The sequence below is a fragment of the Drosophila santomea genome, chromosome 2R (genome assembly GCF_016746245.2).
Source record: "Drosophila santomea strain STO CAGO 1482 chromosome 2R, Prin_Dsan_1.1, whole genome shotgun sequence".
Taxonomy (NCBI): Eukaryota; Metazoa; Arthropoda; class Insecta; order Diptera; family Drosophilidae; genus Drosophila; species Drosophila santomea.
Genome location: NC_053017.2, coordinates 6,474,224 through 6,493,012, shown reverse-complemented (window position 1 = coordinate 6,493,012; position 18,789 = coordinate 6,474,224). Strand labels below are relative to the sequence as shown.

At 39.7% G+C, this 18,789-nt stretch overlaps 1 long non-coding RNA gene across 2 annotated transcripts; it reads right to left on the bottom strand.

Moving 5' to 3' along the window:
• Nucleotides 1–802: 802 nt before the first annotated feature.
• LOC120446330 lies at nucleotides 803–18,284 on the bottom strand. 2 transcript variants are annotated; one of them, XR_005615842.1, is made up of 3 exons: nucleotides 17,481–17,648; nucleotides 1,339–1,551; nucleotides 803–1,278 (listed from the first exon to the last, which is right to left on the bottom strand). It is a non-coding gene; the product is annotated as an uncharacterized LOC120446330 (long non-coding RNA). The 2 variants fall into 2 exon arrangements; XR_005615841.1 differs by lacking the exon at nucleotides 17,481–17,648 and adding an exon at nucleotides 18,043–18,284 and having other exon boundaries at nucleotides 805–1,278.
• Between the last annotated feature and the right edge of the window lie 505 nt (nucleotides 18,285–18,789).

Below are 18,789 nucleotides of genomic sequence, written 5' to 3'. Positions count from 1 at the left end.
CATATGTCTGTTGAAGAAATTGGAATCTTAGGTTATACAGTTGTAATAGTTTTGTCGGAGCTTTTACCTTCTGGAAAACTTTTCTGATCTTCCGATAGTCGTGCCTTCAAAGTAATTTCGTTTTTGCCTTATTTTTTACTAACATCAGCAAGTTTGCGTCCAATACCGGAGATCAAAACTTGTGAAACTGGTATTAAAAGTCACAAGTTAGGGTCTCAGGGAATCAGCCATACAAACATTTGCACATGTCACCAATGCCAATATTTACATATGCCCGGTTGCATTTACATACTTAAGGCATTCGTAATGAAATTGAACAAAAGTCCGGCTCGGAACACTTTTTCGTTGCCCACAATCAAAATTTGTTGCACCACCAACTTTTGTATGGCTGGGATTGGGTGGAGTAAGTGGTGCGGTTCGATTGGGATTCTTTAATCAAATGCGGCTTGTAGTCAAGCAAAGAAAGCTAGCACATTGTATAGTATGATGTGTAGTTACTACTATACAACCTACTACCTCAATTTGCCAGAGAGAAAAAGGTCCTTGGTGTAGTCCTTTTTGCTAGGTGGTTTTGGTTTTTTAAGGATCTTCTGGATTTCTTTGGTTCGGTTTTGGGTTGAAATGATGTTTGCAAACAAGAAGAAAAATAATGCGGAGAAATCATATTAAAAACGCCTATAAAGGAAATATGTTCATTTTGATTGTCAAATGAAATATACATAAGATGAGTCTTCAAGTTAAGTTAACACAACAGTGCCATTCAAATTGAAACTGAAGTTAATTATAATTATGCCGTTTTTTATTATTATTATTATTTGTATATGATTATCTTGTTAAACGGGTTGTTTTAATTTAGTTTTAGGATTAATTATTGATTGTTGGACTATTACTTATTATTTTTATAATTCGTTTGGCCTTAAATGGATCGTCCACTTAGTCAACTTTAGCTTTACAAGTTATGTATTTCCTCGTAATCCTTTTTTAAGTTGAACTTTTATCCTTACTCCGCCATTATTCGTATTTTAGATTTGTCATTGATTTTGTTGCCAAAAACCAGTTGTTTGCATTGACAGACTCCCATAATGCCGGTCTTGTAACAGATATAAAACAGCACAAGTTCGGATTTACGGGTTTCTGTTAATGGTCCATATGTAAGTATGCACCATTTCATGTTATAAGAAATTCGGGAGGTCGTGAAATTCAATTCGTCCCGAAGAATCAGGAAGCAACCCCTTTCATCCATAGGTGAAGTTGTGAAATTGGAATCCTCTGAGTCAACTGTAAAGTTAAAGAAAATTGTAATACATATTTAACTGTAAAGCGTTGAAAAATAGTTACCTTGAACTTAAATCTTTGATTTTTTCCACAACAAAGTCAATGCTTAAATTGTCTAGATAGTTGAATAAAATTGAATTTGATATATTGAATTGAATTTGAAAAGAGAAAATAGAGAAAAGCAAAAAATAATTTAATTTATTCGTTATTGCCACCACGAATGCCATTTATGTTTATGACTATTTGCTGATTGTTGTCACATAAGTTTCGGATAATCTGCAAGAGATAGGAAGATGAATGCAGAAAATTAATGTCACTACATTGGTCAAAATCCATATTAGATTGGTTTCTTTCGTATAAATCTTAGCCTAAGCGTCTCGTATATTTGAATGTTTATTATTTGTTTGCACATTGACCATGAATAAGCACCAAAGAGAGTTTTGTGAAAGAACAATTCCACTTGACTTGGCCTAATCCTCCATAGATTTGCCTCCTCGGCCACGTAAGCCGATCGGGCAGCTCACTGCAGTTCGATTCAATTTGCAACAAAGAAAAGCGAGCAGTGGAAAAATTGCATTACATATTCATCTTTTTGCCCGAACGTGGAAGAATCACCAAAAAAAAAGTGTAGGAACATAAGAAATAGTTCGACGCGAAGCTAACCAAGTGAGCTACACGGAGAAGGGGTATATACAGATGGTGATATATATATTATGTGCAGCTGAGGATTGGGTGAGGAAACGTTGCTGCAGCTGAAGCTCAGAACCGAAACTGAGGCTGAACCTGAAGCTATAGCTATGCCACTATGCTCGGCTGAGCGGCGGCAGAGCGGCGACTGCGGCTGTATCTATCGAGTGTTTTGGCTATATGTGTGTTGTTGTCCCGAGTTCCCTGTTCCCTGTTCCCAGTTGCCAGTTGGCAGTTCCATGTTGCAGCTACCATACTACATATGTACTAGTGGGGGTACAGGGTACCGGGTTCTGTGTTCTGGGCTTTGGGCTCTGGGTTCTCGGCTCTGGGTACTGCTGATGCGATTCTCTAGCCGTCTTCACCCATTGGCCCTGCCACTTTTCCACATGTTTTCAATGCTTCTTTCGGTGGTAGCAGACAGTCGTCTGGAGCGCAGTTCGTTGGCTGTACCTATTTTCGCGTATTTCAGCCAGGACCTGCCTCAACAAATTCACAGCAGACAGACGCTACACACACACACCAGCGCACACTAGCGCAAAGGCACACGAATACCAGCATGAGGGGCTGCTTTCTGGTTTCCTTCCTATTAAAAACCGGTAACAGTCCGCAGCAGCACCAGCAGCAGCAGAAGCAGCAGCAGCAGAGCAGCGCTGCAAATTTTTGCAACATGCTTTTTTTGCAACTCGTTCTCGATTCTCTTTAGCTCTCTTAACCCTATCGGTAGCACTCTCTGTGTGTTTACCTTTGCTATTTAACTTAACATCAATTTTATCGAAAATATCACACATACGCCGTGTGCGCTGTCCTCATAAATTTTATGGTCATATTTAAATGACTTTTTTTGCTAGCCAATTTCATTAAAAGTTCGTTATTTACGTTCGAAAAAAGGAGTCATCCTTTGACCCTTTGCTCATTAATCAAAAATACATTTTCATTTGCGTCCAGTCGGCAGGATGCAATCATCTGGAAGCTGTTTGCTTTTTCTTCACTCGCTGCTTGTCAAGCGGCGTTTTTGCCATTAATTTTAATTTATCCCTGGCAGCAGAAAATTAAATTAAAAGCGCGACATTTGCAATGTTTATTAGCTGTGATTGAGCACTTTCTTTGTTGGCCTGAAAACAACTATGAAATACATTGTAAATTCTTGTAAAATAGATGCACACAAAAAAGTCGTTTGTAAATTGTAATTTACTATAAAAATGTTCGATTTCTAAAATATATTTATTATGTATAAAAAGACCCCAATTTGCTGTTAATGCGCAAATAATCCAAATGCGTGATATTTGATTTGATTTTCCCATTAACGACGACACCAGCGTTGCAAAAAACCAAGGCCAAAGCTCCTACACACAAGCAAAGCCAATGCCACACACGCATACACGTGCAGAGCGAGGAACCTCCACACAGACAGGCCAAAAGCACCTATGTGTGTGGGAGTTGCACAAAATTATGCAATACGCTAAGCTCTTTGTACACTTTGGGTTCTAACTCTTTGGGCTCTCTTTGCAGAGAGACCTGTGACTCTTACTCAATGCCATTGTCATCGGTGTCGAGAGGGGAGAGGGGAGTGGAAAGGGGGAGAAAGCAGAGAAGGAGTTGGAGTTGGGGGCAAAAAAGAGTGGAGCAGAGTCAACATCATCCAACCAACCAATTCAATTAGACTCTGCTGCTTGGCCTTCGCTGCTCCATGCCCCCACTCCCCTCCACCTGCAACAATCCCCCTTTTTCGCCCTTTCTTGCCACAGACAACAGCAAAATGCGGAGTTGCGCGATGGCAACCCTGTACTGCAGATGGGAGAGTCGAGAGTTGCAGAGTTGATTAACCTTTGGGCGTTCTGTTTTGCAACTCCGTTCGTGGAGCTGCTCCGATTTAAATGCTGCCGCAAGTGGCGTTTGTGTTGGTGTGCCCCGTTTGTTTGTGTTGTTGTGTGCCTTATGTGTCTCCTTCCGCAGTGTCTGATGCTCCTCTTTTTCTCTGTGTACGGCTGTGTGAGTGTTGTTCGCAGCCATGTTAGCAGCCATTTTTAATGGCCATGTACGACTATACGACGGATCCAACAACAGCAGAGAGAATCCAGAGAACGAACCTCCATCTGCAGTTCAGCTCACTTATGCTTCATTCACTCTAAGCCGCCAAACTCCTTCTGGCCCACAACATAAACATTTACACAGGGAAAAAAGTCTGGGCCTTGGGTAATTTAAAATCTATGTTTTCTTGATAGTTTGTTCTTGAGATATATTTAACAAAAAGGAATATTCAAATTTATTTTTCCATTATAGAAAAATCGATATACAAATGTTATTTTCCTTTTTTATTTTTAAAGTAATTAAATTGTAATTAATATTTTATTATTATACAACAAGAGGTTTATTATTCTCTTTAATCCTTGCAGCAAGGAAAAAGTAAGTTCTTCCCAAAGTCGAAATTTATTTTACTTGAGACCCTGCTTTCAGGCACTTTTCTTTTATCCTGGTGATGTAAACTTTCTACTTTTCCTGGACTCTTTCGTCCTTCGTTCCTTCCTCCATCGCGTTGGTAATAGTAATTGAAATTTGGCGTTGATGCGAGTAAATGCCCGCTCTCTTTGCACACAGCCCCTCTCGCTCCCACTGGGTGCTGCCACCTCACTCGCACCGCTCCTGCACTTTTATTACAGTTGCCGCTTTTTGGCCAAAAGTTGTTTTGGCCTTTCGCTCCGCTCTTCCTGTTTGTTGGTGTGGGTCATGGCTGCCGCGTCATGCTACGGTTCCTCCTAACTTTGCTTTGTTTTTCCTCTTCTTTTTGCGTTTCCTTGCCTTTTTATTTTATTTTTTTTTTTCGTTTGTGTTTTTTGGTTTTTGGGTACATTGACTGCCTTTTTTATGGCCGAGTCTGGGTCTGGGTCTGGGTCTGGCTTTTTGTGCTGTTTCTGGGCCTGGGACAGCCGCACTTGCCGTGTTTTGACTGGCACTTTGTCGCTCGGTTGTTAGCTGCAGGCCCACAATTGTGCAATATTTTTGTCGCCAATTAAATCATATGGCAGATGACGCGTGTCTCTCAACGTTCTGTAATTACAAGATTCTGAGGGCATTCCTTGGATTTAATTCCATTGTATTTTCTTAGGGGAACCTTTTAAATTAAATTCTTAATATTCTTAAATATTCGCAAATAACCTGTATGTAGCTAACGTGCGTCGTTGTCTTATTTATTTTTGGTAATGAACATCCCAGATTTACTGATTTTACTTTCGATAATAATTGAATTGGATAGTGAAATCTACATTTTGCATTAATTTAAATGAAATCCCTTTAATGCCACTCGCTTTTCTGAAGATCGGCCAATTCCGGTCCAGAATGCTGCATATATACACCAATTGATCGATCGATCCCCATGGCCCTTGATGCTGGGACCATCTCAACCTGTTCCCTCGGCTTTGCCGCAGCGTCTTCCACGCATCTTCGCCGTCTTGGGCTCTTCTTTGGGCCTGTTGTGACAGCAGGAGAAGAGTATCTTTGGCTGCGATTTGTATCTGCACACTCGTATCTCTTATTGGCTGCTGTTTATTTGCTCGTGCGTTCGCTTATTGAGTTTGCGTTTGCTTTATGTCTGGGCGCAGGCGATGGCGATGGCGATGGCGATGGCGATGGCGATGACGATGGCAAAGGCAAAGGCAAAGGCGAAGGCGTTCAATGAACTCGCAAACTCGGAAACTCTGCGACTGAAAACCCTGAGACAAGACTCTCCAGACAATCGCTGGCAAACTTTTTCCCTTCTTTCAGCTGCTTTCGTTTTTGGAGTTTGTCGCGAATTATCCGCCGGATGGTCAATGGTTCAGTGGCGGAACAATGGAGAAGGGCCTTATTGAATTTTATCTTCTTTTTAGTAGTTTTTTCTTAACTTGCATTTATATGAACATATGAAAATCAGTATCAGAGAATAATGGTAACAAACAATAAAATATGGTTTTCACTTAAGCAATTTTTATCGGTTAATCCCTGCAAGTATTTCGATTGCTTCGAACAAGTGTACACCTTACGAAAACTTTTTTATATCCTCACCATTTTTAATTTACAAATTAAATCCTTAGTTAATCGTCTTTTTTGAGAGAATTGAACTTTACCCAATTTTCAGTTATATGAAATAATATAAATAAAGGCAATGAATCTGTGTAAAATTCTTGTTAACCAAATGTAAATAAAAAGTTACAAATAATTATTCTCAGTGAAAGATTAAGCACCTAATTGAAACCAAAAGAAATCCCCAGATATTGAACGAAAAAGTGCATTAAAACCTGGAAGGAACGGAGCAGGGAGTGAGGCACAGATATTGAAATAACTTTCGGGGGCAACAATGGAGGCGGAAGATAAGCGGCACACTATCCTTCCTTGATATAATTTGGCACTCCAAGAGCCAAGACAGGGCGAAAGAGGGGGCGCACGTGAGCAACCAGACACACACACTGGCACAACTGCAGGCAGGCTGCCTCATGTGGCAAGATGAAAAAACTTCAATGTGGCAGTGGCAGTATTCCAGTGCGAAGTAGCGTAGAATGACGTAGCCGGAGGAGAGCGGCGGCACACAAGCGAAATCGAGGAAGCGAAAAAGCGACGCCGGCAGCAGCAGCAACATGCAATTCCAAAGGTCAATGACACGCAACTTGCAGCGCAGCAGCAGCAGCACAGCAGAAACAGCAGCGATGCGCGATTAAGAGAACCTAAGAGAATGCGCTCTTCCGCTCTCTTCGGCAATAGCTTTTGGTGCTTAAATGTTTTGAATTTTAAAATTTGAGTTCTTACATGTTCGACTTTAAAAAAGGTTTGCTTACGTTATTGGTTTGTTATTTAAGTATTTAAAAAATACCAGAGCTTTTATTACTGAACTACAATTATTATAATACTAACTCAAAAATTTTTGATGTTTGTTTATTAAACACAATTTTACATATTAGGTATAAAAACTTAAATGATTTAGGACTTAAAGGACTTTTTAATTTGCAGCAACCATTTAGGTTAAGTACTTGTAAAGTATTAAATTCTCTATTTTATTTGAGCTGTGAAATCAATTTTATATCGTATGAAACTGAAACCAAATTTGGCAATAATTTCTTCGAGTGCATTCCTGTTGGGGAGACCGCTGACGATTTCATTCACTTTGCATATTTGCGTACAAACACACAGGCAAACAGGAAATACGCGCAGCTTACACACATTTTCTGCTGTCTTTTTGTTTGTTGCCTTTTCATTTTTGTTGCACATCATTTCTCATTGTAGTTGATTGCATTTCACGCCCCCCTCGTGGCGCCCACAACTGGCATTTGTTCAGAGCCCACCCACATGTGCCACAAATTACTTTTGCAAATTTTCATATGCCAGAAAAGCGGGAGAGAGCATCCGTTGTCTTTGGCTTGAGTGAGTTATGAGTGCGAATGCAGGAGATTTTGATTCTGCTCGACTTTTCGGCCAGTGTGCGTGGGTGCCGGTCATAAATCTGGCACAAAATTGCAATTATTTCCATTAAAACGAGATCTTTTCCTGTGGGAGCAGCAGTCCTCTCGCAGTTGACATGCCAAAGTTTGAAAGTAAAAAGGAGGCAGGAAAGTTGTCAAGAATCCCAGTGAAAGAGGTATGAAAGTGGCTAAATTAAATTAGTTTCTGGGACGTCGATGATATAACTGATAAATTACAGTTATTATATTTGGGTTTAAGACCACAATGGTTCTTAAAACCTCGCTATATAAAATAGCTTGAGTTTAAGCTTAAGTCTAAGATTCCGAAGATAAGGTGACTTTAAGCTTAAGAGATACATGGACTTAATAGTTTATTGAATTTCAGCAATTTAAAAGGAGGCAATGTGGAAGGCTTTACTCAAATGTAGACAGTTTCTAAGAAAATCGGCTTAATTGAACAATTAACACATGCCACCGCCGATGAGAGATAGCCACAAATGCAATTTCCACAATGAAAGCTCATAAAATATGGTTGATTTTTTCGGTTTCTATACCTTTTACGAGTGTTGTGTGAGTGAAGACAAGCAGCAAACGTGCAAGGCAAACACAACAAACACAGAAAAGCAGAGAAACAAAGCGTTTGCGCTAAAAAGTTGGGTTAGGTTAGGGACGCCACATGCAATGGGCCATGGGCGGCGGTTGGAGGAAGGAAGGGGGTGAGCGAAACGGGTTCAAAATCCTATGCAACATGGCAACTAAACAAAAGCCAGAAGGTAGACGAACCAAAGTCGCACCACATCAGGAATCCAATAGAGCGTGGCAAGCGGAAGGGGAAGGGGAAGGGGAGTTCGGTTCGAAAGGGGTTCAAAACGGGGTTGGGCTGGGGAAAGGGGGCTTCGAGGGGAGTGCCAGAAGAATGTGAATGTGTATGTGCCGAGGGGGGAAGAACGGCGTGAAGAAGCGGCAAAAAAGCGGGAAGAACGGTGGCAAAACTCGTTTTATGGCTGTTGCAGAAATTGAATGCAACGTCACTGGCTGAGGGGAAAAGGGTTACAAAAAGGGGTCTGCAAAAGTCAAAGAGAAGGCCAACATTCTGGCGAGCAACCCGGGGTCGAGGATCGTTTAAAGCCAAAACCTGAATATCATATTCGCCATTATCAACACCGATTCAATGCCAATGTGTGTCTAGCACCACGGAAAATCCTAAGCCAATAAACGGACCTTGGAATGTGCCAATAAACTGACTTTTAAAGCTATTTGGAAATAAACAATCTCGTAAATCAACAAACAAGATCATTAAAACGTTGCTTGTCGAACTACATATCATTGTGTCAAAACAAAAGGTAATTTCAAGTATTATGGATTTCAATTGAACATATCTACGATGTATGTTTAAAAATTAAACTACTACTAAGCCCAGAACTACCAAATATTTTTTGTTAAGTGTATTTCTCTCTGATACCTCAGCACCAACTTTATTTTGCTCCCTTTGTTAGCTGCCGAGTGCAGTGCGCTTAGCAACTTTAGTCCAATTAGCAAACGAACCTAATGTAAATACACAGATCTAATTACGCATACGCCTTGTAGACCAAACAAATAAATTCAACCAAGAAGCTGAGGAAGAAGTGTCTGCTTACCGGTTGCAGTTCTTTCACTTATCCTTTCGACCCGTTGGCCTCTTCAAGGCAACTGCCAATTAACCGCAGTTCCCTTCTCCATTTTGGATTCAAACTCCTTTCTTCTCTGTGTTTTTCTGCTTTGCTTGTTAGAAATGAGCCCTTACTTATTCAGTCATTTTGTATCTTAACTCGTTTGATTTAAAAGCATGTTCCAACAATACCTATTTTTTCTCTTTTGCTTAGAATTGTAATTGTACTATAAATGTTAGTAAAACAAATATGCACGTCAAATTGATCTTATAATATTTATTTGGAGTCATTAAAAATAAGTTTTACATTTATATTGCCTGAGTATTTAGTAAAAGTGCGTTCCTTTTATTTTTCACCAAAACTTTCAAGCCTCGTTGAGCTGCACTTCTTCTTTGACTCGAGTTTTGCGTTCTTTTCCTTTTTGTATTCAACTTTGTTGCATTCAATTGGCTTCTTTGGCGAACTTCCGCCTTCGGTAGAGTTCTGTTCAGTTCGAGCTCATTATCTGTTTTTCTGACTTTGTTTCGGGCCAATTCTTTAGAAGTTTCTTCTTTGGTTGGCGGCAAAAATTAGTTGTACCGTTAAATGTAGCAACTTGGACAGCAACAGGGGATCAGAGAAAGGGCTCAGGATAGCGACTATATAATTTTCGGGCAATTTTTGGTCGACACAAACGAACGATTGCGTTTTTACAAGGCATCTGCTGGTGTTGAACGAAGGCGGTAATTTGGGCTTATGTTTATGATAACATCTGATGAAATTGAGACCTACACTATATTGGTTACACGATTTGGCAGTGATCCACTTAATAATCAGCAGGCTCAGAAATTGCGCAGAAAATTAGTTTGCAAGCTTCAACTCAATTGGTTAAAACCAAAATGAAGAAAACGTTTTTTACGTGCATTATATGTAGTGATGCATCTGCAGATTCACTATCTACAATCCGGTTTCCTTTCGTGTATAGGGATTTTCGGGTAAGGCGTTTTAATACTTGAATAAATATCGTGGACGGAATGGATATCGTAGGAACGGAAATCCAAATCAAGAATTAGATTTCTTAAGATGCGTATATCACACAGTAGAACCCACCAAACCTGTGGAATCAAGGAAATTTACCTCATCCTACCTATGTCAGGTTCGACAATGTTATATTATACTTTATTATACTTATTTGTTCCAGCATTCTTTACTTTACTTTAAACTTTTTTTTTCTTTACTTGTAAAGAGGACGCTAGAGCCTTGTGAAGTTGGTTGTTGCATTTATCAACGGTAGACTGGGCTCTTTAATGAGTTTTCCGGATTGATCCTACAAGTATTTCACCCTCACACCTTGCATTAATTAATACCAACTACCTATTGGGCAATACTTGGAAGTGAAGTAAAAAAACAACAAATTTAACAATATTTGTTGGTGCACTGGAATGTATGGATTATTTGTTACCCACGTAATTGTTTTTTGCCAGCACCAGTTTTTCACATCAATTTCAATTTTGCTCATTTAAACTGGGGTTTGTGAGAATTTATTTATTGTTGTCGGTTAGTCCACTTTTTTAACGATTAAAATAGCTTCTATTGTTTCGGGTCGGCCTAGGAATACATTTCGTAATGTACTGCATTTCGTTGTAGTTGTGGAATCAACTCGAATTACAAAATTAACGAATGTATAGAATGCATAAAATGAATAAGAAAAATATATTACAGCCATATGAAATTGTAATTTGTTTACGTACTTTACTTCCCCCGTGTTATTAACGAAATAATCATTTCACAAAAGAAGGTATTTTATTGTTATTATATTAATTTAAGATACAATACTTTGCTCCAGTTAAGCAGTTATCGAAACCGTCTCGATTTCAGACATTTGTAGATATGTGTATTCGAAAACCTTGTGTAACAAAAACGGAAACAAAGCCTTAATGAAACCGAAGACCAAATGGGGAGCCAGTCGAAGGAAGGGGTCATTTTCTATGGCTAATGAGAAACAGTTGGTTGGGCTATGCATGTTTATATTTACATATATGATTGTATATATGTACATATATACGATTTTATATATCACACTTGGGTGTGTGTATCCAAGCTGGTAGTGTTTGCAAATGTGTGTCACAGTGGATGACATAATTCAAACTGAAACGGATGACATTCATTACGATGCATTTGAACGAGACCAGCGACCAGCGGCGACAGCAGCAGAAAAAACGTACATATGGAAATGTTTCGAAAATTGCAACGTACACAAAGCTAACCCTTTATACGACTTGGAATGCAATCTCTATGTGTTCCCCCCTGACTCTCGCTCACTTTCTCAGTTCCTTCTTGCATTTCCCTGTATCTGGCGATGCGGATTCCCCCTTTTGTTTGATGGTCATGCTCTGAATACGGTTTAGTTTCTTTTTGCACAAGTACAGTTATGGGGCAAGTTCGGAACCTTTTTTTCGAGAGGGTGATCCTCCTGCACATGCGCACCAAAGTCAATCAAGCGGTTCCCCAAGGGTTAATCTGTCGTCGACCCTCCGTTGCAGTCAGTCTACCGCTCTGAATTCATCTCCGTTCCAATTGCTTGGCAACAAAAAGTACACAATGGGGGAGCAACTGGGAAAGGGAAACAAGGGACAGAACCAGCCGCGGGTGACCAGGATTATGGTCGTTAGTTATTGATGACACAGCAGGAGACCGAGCTTTGAACAGGTGCATTTAGTGTGGCACTTTGCGAAAGCCAATATGGCGTATACGCAATTCTGACCAGCAATTTGTGACATCAGCAAAGTCACTTGAGGGTCTGTATTTGCTGGATTATGTGATCTCATAACGTTGCATTATTGAACTACACATGTTTACACATTACACTTTGATGGCAAATGCAAGCTACAAGCTTTTAGAGCAATTAAGCAAGAATTAATTCAATTATCGTTTACAGCTTTAGCTGAAGAATTTTAGTAGAATTCTTAAACATTTTTTCTATTATTAACATCTGCATTAACCATTTTGTCAAGTAGCAAACATATTTCTTCGCTCTTTCTGTACCTAAGCATCAGCCACGTTTTTCAAACATTCTTCAGCATCTTTAATAATAATTTCTGATAATTGTTTAGCTTTTATGCGAGGCTGCTAATCCGCCTCTTTCTCACTAACAGACAACGTGGCGTATGCGTTATATGTACTAGTTGAAATGCTTTGGCTCAAAATAAAGGAAGGAAAGAAGGCTTTAATTGTGCCTTAAGCTGCTTATGAGTCCCGTCATCTCTCATCTCCCATCGCTATTTCGAATTTTTAACGGCTGCATGGCTGCATATGGCAAAGAAGGACAAAGAGGAAGACATCGTATCCCACGGATACACAGATACACAAGAGACCAAGAACATGGAATTTAAGTGGGAGACGGGGCGCTGAAGTACTAGAACTTGCTTTGTTGTTGCTGCTAGTTCTTTAGGAAATAATTACTGTCATCTTTAAAGTATCGTATCGCATGAAAAGTTTCCCACTGTCTTGCCTATTTTACCCTCTCCTTAACGTTTTATTTTGTACGCTCTCTCTTTAGACTTAACGAATAAATCTGATTTAAACTATTATGATTCAATATTTGCCCATATTGATTCCCAATTTGGTTGCATTTTTCTGGCGACAGAGAGGTGGACCGTGGAATCGGAGAGGAGACCGCCATTGCTGGCTAGGTTCGGCATCTCAACGCACGACGATGATGCGATGACGTCGTTTCCATGGCTGCCAGAGTACAGTCGAAGAAAGAGAGGGTCTGGTGGCGAGCGAAAGAGACGGCAGCAGATGGTGGCAAAAGGGGGTTGGGGAAAAAACTTTATATAGACAACGCATCGCATGCATAAACTACAGAATTCCTTTTAAAGCGTAAAACTGCATCCGATAGATACAAAGATGCTCACAGACACAAGCTCGCACACAGCCAAAGATACAAGCTGAGAGACTTTTCCTCAGTCTATTCATCTATCTGTGAGTGCAGCACTTCGCTTGTAGATGTGCTTGTGCGCTCTCAGCGACTTATTGGTGTGCGTTTCTCTCCGTGTATTTACTTTTCACATTGCATTGCTCATATTTACTTGAAACTCAATTTGCAAACATTTTCCGCAGCCCTTTGTTTGCTCAAGTTTCAATTGTGGTTCTTGTTTCTTTTTCATCAGCCAGCTTTGCTTTTATTTCGCATTTATTACGCATTAAATTTTAATAATTTATACAAGAAGGAGTGCATTTGTCAGTGCTACAGGTAGTAACTTAGTTGCCAGCCAGAAAATAATTCCTAAGTCAATGAATGTAACTTAAGTAAATATTGAAGTGTGATATGTAATACGACTCCAGTTGATCCTGAACATACATACATATGTCGATCACAAATTGGAGTAAGTATTTATACTCAATTGTAAAATAGATTCTTAGCCAACTGCTGGGAAATAAATATAAATTCATTGAGCCTGAGAAATTATAATTCATATCTAAATGTCCTCTTAATATATCAAACGAGGCACCGGCTCATTCAATGGCTACAATTTGTGTATGTGAGTTGCGTGAAATTTATATGGATCTCGTTTGAAATCCAACTGCTAGTCAAACAACTTCTCCGATTTCGATACCAGCTAATGCGGATTTCACAAACAAAATCAAGGTTAAATATTATCCGTAAATCGATCCCACTCCGCCTATAACTCCAATCCTATACCAGCTATCGTACTTTCCGCTTTTGAAGCTTTTATTTCTAAGTGCTTGCTAAACAATCAAATTATTTGTATAAACAGCCATGACATCAGCAACTGCTGACAGCTGAGTGGAGTCGAGTGGGAGTTGTATGGTTGCAAAAGGAGCGGAGGCACAAACACAGCTGCAGGATGCACAAAATCAATGTCAGAGCCTGCTGAGTTCAGTTTGGCGGGGCAAGGACATGGGGCTTGGGACAGTGCGAAAGAGCGAAAGAGCGAACTGCAAACTCAAAATCACCGCTTGACTGGCGGCATATGCACTGTGGTTCTGTGTGGTTCTGGATGCCCCAAGTACCTCCTGTAAACCCAGCGTTCCCGTGGCACATCCTCCTCATATGTGCTCCCCCAACTGGTTTCCAGCTGTGATGACTGCCGGGCGGTTCGGAGGGTACGAAAACGAGACGGGAGTGGAGTAAAAGGGACGGGTCGGGTCGGGACGGGACTGGAGAGACAGGAATAGTTCCCCAGCAATGTTAGTTCAAGGGCGGAATCAAGGCTGAGCTCGGTTTTGGAGCTCCCTGCTATAAATAGCGGCTCTCTCTGTCTATCCAGACGGCATAGTGGCCTCTCTTTCCCTCTGTACACCACACGGCGTATACGCAATAGCTGCAACTCACCACAGAAAAGGAAATTGCACGGCATGTCCTTCGGCGTTCGTTCGGTCCTTGTTGTTGGCATTGTTGCATGCGGCTTGGCATCCTCTTTGCACTTGAACCATTGTCCTTTGGCACCTCTACCCATCCCTTTTGCACTTGCCCAACAAAAAATGTAGAGTTCAAATGGTAAGAAAGAAGGAAGTAGGAAAAGTACTGTTCAAGTCCTGAAAGGATTCTATAAATTCACATTTACTCTGATTTTAGTTTTGAAATGGCTAGCATTACTGTTTATGGTGCTTTCAGGTCCTTTGTCCAAAATCATTTATGCATCAAGTTTTATCGTTGTTATATAGTTTAAATTTTAAAGTTCTTTTGATCATTTTACTTTCAATGCATTTCTTTCTTACAACAGGTTTTGTTTTTATAAATATATATATTATATATATAAAGTAGTCGAACTATTTTCAAGTAGATTGCAAGAAATGGTTTTAATAATTGAACAATCGACCCTACTTTGGTTTATTGTTTTGAGTTCTGATTTCTATGGAAATGCTCATGATGAGTAATTCTAGTTGTAGATACACAACATGAGCAAATGGCCGAGAGAGGGACAACCACCAAGTGCAATGGAATGCCTCTGCGGTTCGCAGAGAATTTAATAATTGCACTGCCCATTCTACTTTAAATACTTCAGTCAAGGTCGAAAGGAAACGCCGCCGGACAATGAGTCAGAATATTTAGTTCATGGGAGTAAAAGTACAAAATATGAACAATGCAGCTCGTTGAGGATAAGATATAATTTAGAAACTCTAAAGACAATATTTACGCATTTACTAAGTTTTGAAATGCAGAGGGTTTTGAAAAGCTATGAATTTCGAATGGAAAATAGTGCTTAAATTCTTTAAAGCCTTTCTTACATAGAGAAAAGAAAAAAACGAGATTTTTATTCACACATTACGTGTTTGAAATGTACTACTTAAGAGGCATACCTTGTGGCATAAAAGTGAAGCTAGCAACTTTCAATCAGCTTTGGATTTAAATACAAAAATGTATTGGAAAAAGCGAATAATCTGTTTATTATCATTATCAGTCAAGGGGGAAGCCATTGGAGGCAAAGGCCGAGTGCATTCAACTGTCGTTGGCATGACGCGCATTTTAATATTATAAATAAAGGAAGGTAGAAAGAGAAGGGATGAAAGAGGGGGAGCGGACAAAAATTTAATTTATTAATGTTCTCCGCTTTTGTAGAAATTTTCGAATATTTTCAAGCAAAATTTAATTGGAATTATATTTTTAAGTACTTTTTCGAGCTGAATTTTCTTTTCGTTGGAGAACAAAAGCTCCCGAACACCACTGCAATTTGCCTTGAGTTGGAGTATCTGTGTGTGCTGCGGTTGTCTATGTGTGTGTGCATGTGCATCAGAGAACTGCAGCAAGCCACCGGCACCCTAAGTGTACCCGCTAAACACCGGGAGTCTCCGCACCCGGGTGTTTGGAGACACCCTAAATTTAGCAATGACAAACACCCGGGTGTTTTGCCACCAGGGTGTTTTTTGTACTTGCACAAAAACACCCGGGTGTCTGCAGTGCAAAGAAGTTTAGGGTGGGTGACGCGCAAGCAAGGATCGGCCGCAGGTACTTTTCTGTATGCATAAAAATTGTATGGGTGGAAGCGAGACACGGTCCAAAAAATTTAGGGTGAATGGAAATACCCAAGGAAAAGGTCGTGCACATGTTTTTGCGTTTTGATGTATCTAATGTCTTAACAGAAAACAAACTTATGTATTATTAAATAATATAATATATATATTATAATATATTATATATATTATTAAATAATATTTGTACTTAATTAAGACAATTCTATTTCTATTGCTTTTTTTTATCACTTTAAAAAGAAAAATTATACATACAAAATTAAATATGGGAATTAAATATTAAAAATTTTAACAAAGCAAGTAATATAAGATATAAAAAAGAAATGTCTATTTCGTGTTGGTGAAATTTCTGTAAAAAGAATGCATAAATCTACAGATTTTGGGCGTAATATATTTCGTTTTTCAGTACTTACTGTACTTTTCTTTTTCGTATGTTACCTACCACAGGCACTCGAATGTCTACCAGACACCCGGGTGTTCACCAAAACACCCGGGTGTTTACCAAAACACCCGGGTGTTTTGCCAGACACCCGGGTGTTGCCGAGAAAAAGGCACTTGCCTTTTTCTGCATGTTTGCCTTCTCTACCCTTCGTTATGAGTGGCAAGTGTGATCGGTACCCGCGACGTAGGGTGCCGCATTGATTCGGGTGCGCAGGCACCAGGGTGTTTGCAGACACCCGAATATTTTGAGCGGGTGTTTGTATGTACCCACGAAAACCGGTGTGAGTGGCACCCGCACTCAAAATTGTTGAGTGTGATCAGGGTGGCAAAAAATGCCACTCTTGCAGATCTCTGATGTGCATGCGCACTGCCAATTGCAATTTGTTGTTGTTGGCTTTCGTAGGGCCCCTGCTTGTTGTTTTTGTTCTTTATTCGCTTTTGGCCTGCACTTTGCCTCTCGCTGTGTGGATGTGTGTGTAAGAGTCGTGTGTGTAAGGGTATGACTTCATTTCCTTTGTCGTAGGTCATCATCAATTGCACAGAAAATGCGTTTTAATTGCCTTCAATTGGTTTTCGGCAGGAAAATTGCAGAGAGATATTATTTTGTTTTAGATTGATTTTATATATTAATTAAAAAGGGTTTGTAAAAATAGTTCAACCCCGAAATCTACTAAACGTGGTGAAAAACATAATTCAAAAACTGTAAGAAAAAGGACAGAAATGTGTATTCTTGTTAGTTTTGTCACATAATCCAGATCAAAGAGTGGTGCACAAGATGGTTTTCAAATTTCGCGATACCTAATATGAATGAGATTAAATACAAAAACGGATCCATTGTTATTTTAGCATAAAAAAGTGTAGTCATTTATAACTTTTTGATATAAATCCTAGTGCTATTAGATCCATTTTAAAGGTATAAACGGGTTTTATCAGAGAATAAGTTTATATTGTATTAATTGAATGTTTAATTTATATATTAATTGGTGTTAATTTTGTGTTAAGTATTTGGTTACATTTCACGCACATTTTATTCATTTTTCTCTTTTGACCGATCACCATTTCATAGCGTAGTAGAAGTTCTTTGATTTCAGTTAATATTATTTCTTGGTTTTTAACGTTTTATTGCATTTAGCGCTGCATCGCCGCCAGCTCCAAGCATTTCAAAGTCGCGTCCCACACTGACAAAAGGGTAGAGAACTTATTCACCAACGCATTTCGCTGCCAGGGTTGCCACCGCGCAGAAGGCCCCACAAAATAAGGAAAAAAGAGTGCGGAGACGGGCAAAAATGGTAATAAAAGCAAATGAATCGCACCAAGTGCATCCAATGCACACATACAAAGGGGTGGACGAAGGGGGGCACCAGTGGAGGAGGGGAGGGGGAGGGCAAGCCGGCCGCTTTTTGCGTGGCAATTTGTTTGTGTGTATTGCAATTTCTGGCTGCACTCTCCCGTTCTCTCTCTCGCTCTCTCTCTCTTTCCCTCCATCTCATACACACACAATCGGCAATACTTAAGATTTGAGCTACATATATTTTTTAATATATTTCCCCTTTGTAATGTGCATTTTAATCAATTTTCTCGCTTACCAGTGGCGCAAAAAGAGAATGCAACCAGACATCCTAGGTTATTCGCGTCTTTTTTATTTTTTTGAGACGGCACACTTGATCGCACCTGTCAAATGCAAGTTATTTCCCCCTTAAGGCCACATGAATCCGTCACAATTTGCAGTGTAGTTACGCACACACATACACGCAGCCAATACGAGTACACCCACACGCACACAGCTGCAGCGGGAAGAGGAAGCGCGATTCGCGAACCGCCGTGTGCAACGAGACTTTTGCAAATGAAATGCAATTTTCAGTTTCCAAATCGCCACAAAAGAAAGCTATGCCGACGTCGACGTCGACGCTGACGTCCGCTGCAAAAATGACGCTCTGCAACAGCAGCAAAAATTATTTGCGAGTGAAAAGAGAGTTGGCCGTTTCTCTTAGTCAGGTGGATTGTAATTGCATGTGTACGTGTGGCTTCTCTATTTTTCCGGTGCATTTGCAGCGCACTGTTGGTTTTGCAAACACAATGCCGCAAACAAATGCGGCTTATACGTTGATCCGCAATTTTTAGCAGTTCGTGTAAAATAAAAAGCGTATAAAAATCGAGCGAAAATAATACAAGCATCTCTTGAAGTTTACCAATATTTCATTAATTATAATGAAATGCGCAATATTCAATAAGAAGTTATTTTTGTCTATTTTACCTTGGGAAGAAAAGGTAAAATAGCAAACAAATTCAAAACGCATTGTCCAAAAAGCAGTTTAAAAAAAAAAAAAGGCCCT